Source organism: Zeus faber (genome assembly GCF_960531495.2).
Source record: "Zeus faber genome assembly, chromosome: 14".
NCBI classification, from domain to species: Eukaryota; Metazoa; Chordata; class Actinopteri; order Zeiformes; family Zeidae; genus Zeus; species Zeus faber.
The window spans coordinates 13,794,473-13,806,355 of NC_137200.1; positions in this window are offsets into that span (position 1 = coordinate 13,794,473).

Here is an 11,883-nt window from a genome sequence, read left to right on the forward strand (position 1 = left end):
CAACAAAAGCTGTGGGATCAAAATAGTGCAGTCATTGGGGGGAGAAAAAAAAACGGAACATTGAATAACTCACAAGTGCAAAAGATCAGCGGTGGTCTTTTATATACCACAATACATTCCAACGCTATTGATACAACAATTTTCAATGACGGTATTTATGTCAAATATTGGTTGCAGCAGAGGTCGGTCAATTTTTGACAATCGAGCAAAAGATAAATCCGTCGTGTCGTTATGGGGTGTACTATAACATACTCACACACTCTCTCTCTCACACACACACACACACACACACACACACGTCAAACAGTCTTGGAACACAACTAGCATGAGGCGTCGGTGGCAAAAATGGATGAGAACCCAGGGTGGATGAGGTTTCATCCACCCTGGGTTCAGGGTGTCGGCACCTCCATCCGCCAGGAGTCGACACCAAAACGTGCATGTGCTGCGTGAACGGAGCGATGCGCGGAAGCGGCGGAGTTTTTCCTCCCGGTAATTACACATTGCATAACTGACATCTGGATGCGGCTGACACTCTTGTAGTTTTTCGGTGAAGGCAGCAACTCCTGAGGCATCCTGTGCGTCGTCGAGGGGGGCTTACCTGGCAACGGCGCTTCAGCGCTTCTCGTCGGCGTCAAACCGTTTCACAGCTCAAAGAGTTTTGCGGGGGAAGTGTTTAATACGACCGTAATAGCCGCTGTCGAAGCCTGCGTCTGCCTTTGAGGCGTGCCGGCGGAACAGACACATCACTGCCACCGCCGCTCGTCAGGAAGGAGCGAGCGCGTCTTTAAATAACACAAACAGCCCGTTCAAAGGACGGACATGAAAAGCTGACACGCGTCAGGAGTTCTGAAATCATTTGTCAGAGCTTTCTTTTGTGCTGTGTGTGGTGTGTTGTGTTGGGCTGTTGTGGTGTGTTGTGTTGGGCTGTTGTGGTGTGTCGGGTTGTGGTGGCTTTGGTTGTGTTGTGTTGGGTTGTGTTGTGTCGGGTTGTGTTTGTTTGTGTTGTGTTGTGTTGTGTTGCACTGTGTTGTGATGTGTTGCGTTGTGTTGTGTTGTGTTGTGTTGCGTTGCGTTGTGTTGCGTTACATTGTGGTGTGGTGTGTTGTGTTGTGTTGTGTTGCATTGTGTTGTGATGTGTTGCGTTGTGTTGTGTGGTGTTGTGATGTGTTGCGTTGTGTTGCGTTACATTGCGTTGTGGTGTGTTGTGTTGTGTTGTGTTGCGTTGTGTTGTGTTGCATTGTGTTGTGATGTGTTGCGTTACGTTGCGTTGTGGTGTGTTGTGTTGGTTTGTGTTGTGGTGTATTGTGTTGTCATGTGTTGTGTTGTGTTGTGTTGTGTTGTGGTGTGTTGCGTTGCGTTGCGGTGTGTTGTGTTGTGATGTGTTGTGTTGGTTTGTGTTGTGTCGCGTTGCATTGTGATGTGTTGTGTTGTATCGCATTGTATTGCGTTGTGCTGCATCGAGACAGAGACAGGAAGATTTCCTGCAAGGATAGAGAAACAGAAAAGTAAAGGACTCGGGTTTGACATGAGGGAGTAAAGAGAGAGATTTAATTAGAAGGCAAGGGCCTTAGAGAAGGAAATGAGAGCGAGGGAGAGAGAGAGAGAGATAGTGGAAGAAACAGGGTGAGACAGGCAGAAGGACAGAGAGAGGCAGTGACAGAGTGAGAGAGAGAGAGAAAGACAGAGAGAGAGAGAGAGGCTGGGGAGGAGGGGATGAGAAGGATAGACTTTAACTGTCTGAAGGACAAAGCTACTGACCCGCGGATCATTCAGAGGATTGCCTTTCAGTCTGAGAGCAAGGTCAGGCTGCTTATTTTACCTCCGTGTTTTCACTAATCTGTATTTTGTGACACAAACAAACACTCAGCCCGTATACGCATAACACACACACACACACACGCACACACACACACATGCACACACACACGAGCATACGCACATGCATGCACGCACGCACACACCCACACACACACGTGCGCGTGGCGAACAAATGAGCATGGGGCCGAAACTAAGCCTGCCCGCACTGCCTCCACATAACAGCAGCCTATGTAGGCTTTGCTATCAATAAACATTAGATGTGCAGGGGTTTGTGCCTACACCAGTAATACACTGCGCCGCACCTGTCATGAATTTCAATTACTAGCCACGCACCACCACCACACTATACATGTCCAACGCCGCATTCTGGCGCCCGTAATGTAATTTCCCCGGCAGTGATTTTTATTCTTCACTTGTATGAGTCTATTGTTAGCCGCCTTAATGCGGCGGTGTAGCCAGCTATAACCGGCCGCCTTCTTATATTGACAAGCCTTAAGGAGCTGACAGTGGCTGTTGGCTGGCAGCTCATTAGTGGCCGCACTACATTTATGTCAACACGTTTTCCTGACAATCAGCCAGGGGAGGGTTGCTAAGCAGTGCGGTGGTCCCCCGGGACCCGCCAACATCTGCGGAGGAGATGGCACCATCAGGGCGTTGAGCTCCTGGCGGAGCGCTCTGGGAATAAAAACACCACGCCGGCTCATCATTGGAGCCGGCTCAGCCTCCCTCCCTCCCATCCTCCGCCCCTGTGTGTGTGTGTGTGTGTGTGTGTGTGTGTGTGCGTGTGCGTGTGCGCGCGCATGCGCGCGCGTGTGTGTGTGTGTGTGTGTGTAACTAAACACATGAGCTGTAAGCACTAGAGAACAACTTAACACTGGCCCAAACCGAGTCAAGTAGTGTGTAAAGGTGCATATTTGCAAGCGTGTGTGTGTGTGTTTGTGAATGTTAGCGTGTGTGTGGGTGTGTGTGTGTGTGCGTGCGTGCGTCTGTGTGTCTGTGTGCGTGTGTGGGTTAAAGTGCCCCAGTGTGTTGCATGCTGATCTGATAATGAGCGAGCAGGGTCAATAGAATGTTAACAGCCCCGTGGGAATGGCTGCCGGTGGTGGACGGGTGGGAGGAGGAAGGACGAGGCCCAGGGACACTGAGCCGAGTGTTTTTACTGTCCCAACACCACACGCTGCCTCCCTCTCTCTCTCTCTCTCTCTCTCTCTCTCTCTCTCTCTCTCTCTATGTATATATATGCCTGTGTGTGTGTGAGCAAGCGAGAGAGAGAGAGAGAGAGTGTGTTTATTGTAGAGCGATAGGAGCCTCTGTCCCTGATATTTGACTCTTTTGACACACAACACACAGTGTCCTCTGGTTAGAGCCAAGTCAGAAAAAAAAATGGGAGGGAGGCAGAGTGTTAAAAAACAAACAAACACCAACACAACAGCCCTCGGAAAAGATCTAGTCCACCACACACACACACACACACACACTGTACGCACACCGTACACACACCGTACACACACACACACACACACACACACACACACACATACACACACATACACACAAACACACAGACACACACGCAGGTACATACATGTACATATTTTAACTAATTTGAAACCGATCTTAACTTTGAAAGTGAGGCCTATTTGTTGATGTAGTATTTCTTTACCGCCCAAACCTCTATCTGTTTCCAGAACAGGCCACATCATTTGCCGACGGACGGCTGCGTCCGTCGGTGTTTGAATAATTGTAAGTCGCTTTGGATAAAAGCGTCTGCTAAATGACTAAATGTAAATGTAAATGTATGTTTAATTTTTTTGGTCTTTTTAGAAGAACGTAGCAGTGTACGTGTTAATAGCTCATCTAATGCTCATCATACTTGCAAATGCCCCCGGAGTGGCTAAGCGAGTGGGCTGGGAGAGGCCGTAAAAAAAACTATTAAAAAAAAACAAAAAAAAAAAACCCACAAGGTGAAGGAGTAATTGGATCACCCAAACACGAGGAATAAAACCTCACGCGAGCGAACAGCGGTGGCGGCGGCGCGTCACTGAAAGAGTGAAAAAATCACCAGACGTGCGCGGCTGATCCGTCCATCGACTGAGGATTGATACGGGGACTGGGAACGCGGTGGGGGGAACGACCAATCTAACACTGCGGCATAATACACATACACACACACACATACACACACACACACTAATAATAATAAAGTAAATAATATACACACAATAATATAGTAATAACCTATACTTGTTATCCATCCCTGTAGTATTGAATTCATATTTATTCATCTGTACAGTATATCGGACTAAAGTTAATATTTGATTTCATTGTATTTATATCCATTAACATCCTAACAAGCACACACTGCCACTTAGCCCCAGATAAAGCCTTTTAACTTAATTATCTTGTGCATTGGTATCGCATTTTTTTGTATATTCAGATTTTTTATTTTTTTTTCTTTACACGGATATTTCTCCTTGAAAATGGGGCTATTTTTACAGCTATTCTTTTAGCTTTTAGCTATTGTGTTTTATTTTTTCAAGGGCTACATTTTTTTTTTTTTATTGCAAATTGTCCATTGTTCAGCAATGCACAGATCGTTGCCAGCACAAATTCCTTGTCTGTAAAAGTGTACCCCGCCAATAGGGCAGATTCAGATTCAGATTCGGATTCAGGTTCAGATTCAGATTTCGGATTCGGATTCTGCTTCAGATTCTGATTGAGATGAGTGCGGAGGTTGGCAAATAAAAAGGCGGCTGCCCGTTCTGACAAACGATACAGTGGATGTCAATGATGGGAGGGATCCGACGAGGGGTATCCGGGTGCCGAAATCAGAAGACCGTCGGAAGGAACAGAACAGGGGCCTCGACACTAAAAGAAACAAGAGATGGCGAGAGAGAGAGAGAGAGAGAGAGAGAGAGAGAGAGAGAGAAAGACAAGGTGGGGCCGAGCTAAAAAAAAAATGCCTTTGCGCGTTGTGTTGGCAGGCCTTCCAGTCAAATCCTCTGGCAGTTCGACGAGTCTTGTTTTCTTTTCTTCTCTTTCTCTTTTCCCTCTTTTCTTCTTCTTTCCCCCCCCCCCCCCCCCCCCCCGCTTCACCGTGCCCCGCTTCACCGTGCCCCGCCTTTGCCATCTGATATTCAAATGCGGAGGAAACCGGAGGAGAAGAGGAGAGCTGCTCCCAGACCACCCGCAGAACCGCCAGGGATTAGTCAAAGAGCACCAACTAGGTCAACAAGATGCAGGGCCAGCACACGTACGAGGGGGGAGAGGGAGGGAGGGGGAGACGAGGAGCGACTCACCCACGCAGAAGCCGCCAGCCCTGCTTGGGTTTCTATCTATTCAAAAGGCACACACACACACACACACACACACAGACACACACACACACACACACACACGTGTGCGCACACACACACACACACGTGCACACACACACACACAGACACACACACACGCACACACTACCCAACAAACGCTGGAGATGTTTAGGCAGTGACCTGTTTTTTCCGACTTTGACATCATCCAAAAACAACTCCAAAATTCCTCTTGATATTCTTCCTTTTTGGGTTCGGGTTAAGCACTAGATATGAGGACAGGCGTTGGGAGAGTGTAAACATTCCCTCTGCTGTCAGCAGTCTTACGATTGATTCTCTGGCAGAACATTTTGCCGTGCCGGCGCAAGAGGCAAAGTGTTGATGAAATGAACCCATTTGGAGGATTTCACCAGCCGAGGTCTGGTTGTTCCTCCCGCTGTTAATCATTAGGTTTATTCTAAATCTGTTTATTTTTTCACTACACTTTGTTGTTTATTTGTTTCTTTTCTAGGTAATTATTGATCTTTCTATCATTTATCTATCTATCTATCTATCTATCTATCTATCTATCTATCTATCTATCTATCCATCTATCTTTCTTTCCATCTATCTATCATCCATCCATCTATCGATCTATTTTTCTTTCCATCTATCTATCTATCTATCTATTTATCTATCTTTCCATCTATTTATCTGTTTCTCTGTCTATCTATCTATCTATGTCTGTTCATCTATCTATCTATCTATTTTTCTTTCCATCGATCTATCTATCTATCTATCTATCTATCTATCTATCTATCTATCTATCTATCTCTTTCCCGCTATCCATCTATCTATCTATCTTTCTTCCCATCTATCTATCTATCTATCTATCTATCTATCTATCTATCTATCTATCTATCTATCTTTCTTTCCATATATCTATCTATCTCTTTCCATCTATCATCTATCTATCTATCTTTCTTCCCATCTATCTATCTATCTGTCTGTCTATCTATCTATCATCTATCTTTCTTTCCATCTATCTATCTATCTTTTTCCATCTATCCATCTATATATCTATCTGTCTTCCCATCTATCTATCTATTTGTCTGTCTATCTATCCATCTATCTTTCCTTCTATCTATCTATCTTTCTTTCCACCTACCCATCTATCTATCTGTCTATCTATCTATCTATCTATCTATCTGTCTGTCTATCTATCTATCTATTTGTCTATCTATCTATCTATCTATCTATCTGTCTATCTATCTATCTATCTATCTGTCTATCTATCTATCTATTTCTCTGTCTATCTGTCTATCTATCTATCTATCCAGCCATCTATCTATCTTTACTATGTGTGTGATAGCCCATAGTTTACTGATTTTCCATTCTTTATTTATTAATCTATTTATTTATTGATTTATTTGAACCTGTGCTGTCAGCGTGCTGGGCATACAACACAGTCACACTGATTATTTCACAGTCACACTTATTTTTTATTATTTATGTTATTGTCTGACAGGTGTTTTTATGGAGCCTTTTCTTTCTTCTCATGTGCTCCAGAGCCAGAGGGAAGGAGCCCCTCAAAGGGAAAGGTGACACCCTGATCATTGTGAGCCGAACTTCAGGATATCCACTCACAGAGCGCGCTCGGATAATGTGCATCCTTTCAGTCAGATTATTAACTCGCCGGGGAAACACAACACGGCAAAAAAAACAAAAAAAAAAAAACAAAAGAAAGAAAGAAAGAAAGAAAGAAAGAAAGAAAGCTGCTGCGGGGAAAAAAAGAAAAAAGGGGGCGGGACTGACATACCTGCACGGTGACCACGGTGTCAACTGTCTGTCTGAACCTTGATACCTTTGCGGAGTGATGTTTTCAACCCCGGGTGACCTCGTTCAGGTACACCACGCGGCGGTGTCGCTGCCGTTAGGGTTTTTTTTTTTTTCCCGGTTTTTACGAGCTCGCCGAGAAAATTGCGGCGATGGCCTTTCTGTTGTGGAAATAGAGGGAACGCCGCTCGCCGGGACGCCCTCTGTTGTGACAATAGCGATGGACGGCTGCCCCCGTGGGACGGATGCCCCCGTCCCCGCGTCGTTCCCCCCACGTCCTGTCTGAAATCATTATCGTTGGCCGCGTCTGTCGCGGACACGGCTTCGTCTTTCGGAAAACATCGGCTCTTCAAGGGCAAAGTGAAACACGAAAGGAGGCCGCGGAGACGTCTGCCGCGTCCGCGGTGATTCCGCTTGATATCGCACTCCGCTGTTTATTTTGAATGGCGGTGAGACCTTTCCCCCTCTGCTGTCCTTTGTTTGTTGCGCCCATAAAGTCCATCTGACTTGTCAATGAGTAACAGCACTTACCAAGGCCAATGTTGAGTCCGCAATAAGGATGGCACTTTCTTGGGGGGTGGCGTGGTGCCCGGCCGCCCACAGGGAATTCGTGTGGCGCTGTATTTCGTGAAAACGTTTATTTTGTAAAGTTTTTTTTTTTTTAACGTCCTTGACAATTTTCCGATTCCCATTTATCAGAATCAGCGTCTTTTTTTTTTTTTTTTTTCCCTCCGCCTATTATAAATGACGAGGCTGCGATTCACAATCTTTTTCATATCAAGGACCCTCGATTTGATATGGCCTTGGACCCCGTTTGGGAAGATTCTGTCTCTGGGACCCCGATCTGAGATTTTATATTGCAAGATATATATATTCATGCAATAATGATGACATTTAATTCTTAATCCTTCTGCCTGGGACCCCCCCCCCCCCCCTTGGAACTCCTTGAATGACCCCTTTGGGTGGTCCTAGGACCCCACGTTGAGAACCCTTGCTCGGGGGCCACCTGAGGGTGTGCATTCAGCACCAGTCGCTACAAACCTGCTGTGTCCGAATGTTTCGACTAAAAGCTTTTTCTAAACCTGCGCATGCGCTGAGGGGGGAATGTCTCGACCATCCCAGACTCATTTCTGACCTAAAGATTACAGTGTGGTGTGACTTCCAGCGGGGGCCTCCCATCACGGCCCGCACCTGCCCGAAACCTCCCCGCCAGGTTCCTTCCCTTTTAACCTCGGAGCCTTGTGTGACGGCCGGGGCTAAAAATTGTGGGGTGTAGGGGTCAAAGGTGGAGGAGGTTAACGTCTGCTGACACTCTGGTTCCCTCCCTCTGAGACAATCAGGCGTCTGACTCTCAACCCTCCTCTGTTAGCACTTCTGTGCCTGGAGACTCATGCTGCCGAATTGACCTTTGACATTCACATGTTTTTCTATATACGCTATATATACAGTATATATACAGTATATATACCGTTTATATATATATATATATATATATACACACACACACACACGCACACACACACACACACACACACATACATACATATTTATATATACAGTGTATATGGTATATGAATACATTTTTTTACATTTTATTCATCATATAAATTAGAGTACCTTATAAAGCCACTTTCAGGGTGGTCTGGGGTCAGATTACTTAATTCCTAGTAATTGTGGTCAAAATCAAATCTCCCTCCTTACACAATCCAAAGATTTGAATGATAATCCGCCCCAGTGACCGTACAGTGAACCCACGTTGCCGTGTGAGGCGGGTCACAGTTGAAGAGACATTTTCTCGATGAAAAACGGAGGAAGATCTCAAGGAGCGCTTTGTAATGAGCCCTTCCACTTAATTACATTCTTAATAGATTTGGGGCGCTGGTTTTCCCAGACACACGGGAGCTACATACGGTGCAGTACCTCTCTCCGGTGTGAGCGCCTCTCATGTGCCCCTTCCATACAAAATCGTGTCGCAAAATCTGAAGTCACTGCGTCTTTCCTCACGTCCACCGAGGCACTGCCTGTGCTGACAAGCTCGTAAAAAGCTCTCCTTTAAAAACATCAAAGTGCTTAAACATGTGTTTTTTAAATGCCTCTTAACCAGCACATTGAAATGCGCGCGACACTTTCTTGCCACGATTAAAATTAAGCTCAGTAACCAGCATTTATTTATTTTTATGAGGACAAATTAAGAAAAATGTGGTTTATAAATTGAATTATTATTTTATTATTATTATTATTGTTATTATCATTATCATTATACTTATTATTGTTGTTCTTGTTCTTATAAGTACTACTACTAATAATAACAATAACAACAACAACAACATTGATAATAATAATAATAATAATAATAATAATAATAATAATAATAATAATAATAATGTGCATGCTAAAATGTAGATCTTATTTCTTTAAGTCTTTTTGTGACCCCAGAAAACAGCCACAAGCTGACCGTACTTCAGGTCAAAGGACAAAGTTCTCTGAACCACATTTCTGTGAAAAGCTTTGGGGCCAAAGTTCAAACTGGCCCAGTTGAGGCGGGGGTGGGGGGCTGAAAGAGAGGATATTGTATCTCCATTTATGTGGCATTTGGGGTCAAAGTTCAAAGATGAAAGGTCATTCCGGTTCAGAGGTTACAAGGTGAGATAGCATTCAAATTACTGATCCATTTCACTGCTGGGACTCGGGGCTGCGGGGAAAGACAAAGGTAGAGGCAAATAAATCGTCCTGTCGTTGGTGTCTCATGCACCGTTCGGACGCCAACAATAAAGGCGTGAAAGACAACTTTTGTACCAAGCACTTTGGACGGACTTGGAGGCACCTCAGGTAACAACCCATGGTGTGCAATAGCCTTGTAAAAACGGGATCCAATTTAGCCGAACGACATGTTAAGTGCAAACACACCGTCAATGAAGTGAATTATTGTTTAAACAGCGTGCTGGGTTACAGCAGGTTAGAAGGCAGGTATCCATGAGGCTGTGGTGCACTGGTGACCAATAACACAGCAGGGGGGCGGGGGCGGCAGAGCTGTGGGAGAAGGAGGAGAAACACCCTCCCCCCTCCTCCCCTCTTCCAGAATTTGAAAAGGAAAAGAGAGAGAGAGAGAGAGAGAGAGAGAGAGAGAGAGAGAGAGAGGGATGGCAGAAGTAGGTTATGTTGTTGTGTTCTTATTCATGAGAACACTGATGTTCCCCAGCTCCGCAGAGACATTTTGTTCAAGGCCATGTTGAGATGGCAGACTGCAGGGCCGCTGGACTTGATACCACAGATAATCACAAAAAGTACAAAAGTTAATTGGATTTGTTATATATATATATATATATATATATATATATATATATATATATATATACACACACACACACACACACACAGACACACACACACACACACACACACACACACACACAGTGACAGTGGTTTCACATTCACTTTTTGCACACTTTATGTTTTGTAGATGTAATTTGAAAGGGATGGAATTGCCAATTTTGTCCATAAATCTACACCCAATAACCCATAATGTGAAAGTGGAAAAAAACATTTTTAGAAAGTTTTCGCAAATGTATTAAAAATCTAAAACTGAAATCTCCCATTGAGGTCATTATTCAGACCCTTAATTCAGTACTTCGAAGAAGCCCCCTCTGGCAGCAATTACAAGTCTGAGTCTCAACAAGCTTTGCACACCTGGTTTTGGGAAGTTCATCCCCTTCTTCCTGGCAGATCCTCTCAAGCGCCGTCAGATCGCACGGGAGGCGTCTGTGAGCTGCCATCTTCACTGGGTTTAAGTCTGGGCTTTGTCTGGGCCACTCAAGGACAGTCGGAGACTTGTCCCGAAGCCACCCCGGCGTTGTTTTGTGCTTCGGGTCATCGTCGTACTGAAAGGTGAACCGTCGCCGTAGTCTGAGGTTGCGTGTGCTCCGGAGCAGGTTTTCTTCAAGGACCTCTCTGTATCTGGCTGCATTCATCCTTCCCGGTCTCCCTGTCCCTGCCACCGAGAAGCACCCGCATAGCATGATGTTGCCACCACCATGCTTCACCGCAGGGATGGTATTAGCCAGGTGATGAGCAGTGCTTGGCCAAAAAAGTTCAACTTCTGCCTCATCAGACCAGAGAATCTTTTACCTCATGCTGTCAGAGTTCTTTAAATGCTGTTTAGCGAGCTTTTATTTTGCCTTTTACACAAGACTGGCGGTAGCGATGCTTAATTTGAAAAAATATTTCTCAAAACATGTTTTCATTTTGTCATTGTGTGTTATTGAGCGTATATATATATATATATATATATATATATATATATATATATATATATATATCAGAACAGAATATCCTGGCAAAACTAAAAAAATTCTGATTTAAAACACCTATGTCTACCTATGGTTTGTTGAATAAATAGTTGATGCATTTCATAAATATTAAATGTATCTAAATATAAAATGTGAAATTACATGAGACAACCAGGCTGTATTTTGACAGAATCCATTGCTCTACATGATATAATTAATTCATTTTTATTAATTATATATTTATTTTTATATTTATTTTTGTTATTGCTATTTATATATCAATCCATCTATCTATTCATGTATTCGCGAGATTTTAGTCAAATATTGTAGTACTGGGTTATTGTTGGTGTGTGTATCAGTCAATCAATCAATGAATCGATCTATCCACGTATCATCTATCTATCTATCTATCTATCTATCTATCTATCATAGTAATGCTGCAATACTGTGACTTGTACTTACTGTTGACAACTGACACTTGTATACCTGTATTGGGCTTATTACTAGTTAGTGTAGTGCTACTCCATGTTAACCTGTGTAGATAGAAGCGTCCAAATGTGTTACGCGTTATTTCTTCTCATTTGTAATTTGTATCTCTTGCATTTTTATTATTTTTTTTGCTGCCCTGACACCTTAATTTCCCTTAAAAA